Raw genomic sequence first — 969 nt, 5'->3', positions numbered from 1 at the left:
GTGAATATCTGTTAAACTGTAATGTATTTCTGTGATGCGCAGCTGAATTTTCAGCATCATTACTCCAGTCTTCAGTGTCACATGATCTTCAGAAATCATTCTAATATGCTGATTTGTTATCAATGTTGGAAACTGTTTTTGCTTCATTTTTATTTTTATTTTTGGAACCTGTGATACTTTTTTCAGGATTATTTGATGAATAAAAAGTTAAAAAGAACAGCAATTATTCAAAATAGAAATATTTTCCAACAATATACACTACTGTTTATAGCAGATTTGTAATCTTTCTATTTTTGAAAGAAATTAATACTTTTATTCAGCAAAGATGTGTTAAATTGATAAAAAGTGACAGTAAAGACTTGTTACAAACTATTTTTATTTTGAATAAATGCTGTTATAAGCATTTATATTTATAAGCAGCAAAAACTGTTTTTAACACTGATAATAAATCAGCATATTAGAATGATTTCTGAAGATCATGTGACACTGAAGACTGGAGTAATGATGCTGAAAATACAGCTGCGCATCACAGAAATAAATTACAGTTTAAAGTGTATTAAAATAGAACACTGTTATTTTAAATTGCAATAATATTTCACAATTTTAAGTTTTTTTTCTGTATTTTTGATCAAATAAATGCAGCCTTGCTGAGCAGAAGAGACTTCTTTAAAAAGTAATAAAAGTATTGCTGATCTCAAACTTCAGCAAGCTCTACAAAAAAGCTCTATAAAGTCGGTGGATTCTGATTTGGCTGTCAATTTTTTTTATCGTTCAGTTCATTCAGTTCTCGTTATCATTGTGGACTTACTATTAGTTTGAAAAAATATTAAAAAATGTATAGTAGTCATGCTTAGTGTGAAAGTGTCTTTATATTATGCCAGTTAAGTATTTTAGTGAATTTTGCATCAAAATATTTAATTTCAGTGTATACACTTATATACAATATAATATAATATTATATTAATAATA

The 969-nt window shown here is 26.6% G+C and overlaps 1 protein-coding gene across 2 annotated transcripts in view; it reads right to left on the bottom strand.

Moving 5' to 3' along the window:
• arsh (arylsulfatase H) overlaps positions 1–969 on the bottom strand; it is a 24,369-nt gene that overhangs the window by 18,911 nt on the left and 4,489 nt on the right. The window lies entirely within an intron of this gene.

The sequence above is a fragment of the Sinocyclocheilus anshuiensis genome, unplaced genomic scaffold (assembly GCF_001515605.1).
Source record: "Sinocyclocheilus anshuiensis isolate Anshui unplaced genomic scaffold, SAMN03320099.WGS_v1.1 scaffold1335, whole genome shotgun sequence".
Classification (NCBI taxonomy): Eukaryota; Metazoa; Chordata; class Actinopteri; order Cypriniformes; family Cyprinidae; genus Sinocyclocheilus; species Sinocyclocheilus anshuiensis.
The sequence above is the reverse complement of the archived record's forward strand: the minus strand, read 5'-3'. Positions and strand labels throughout refer to the sequence as shown.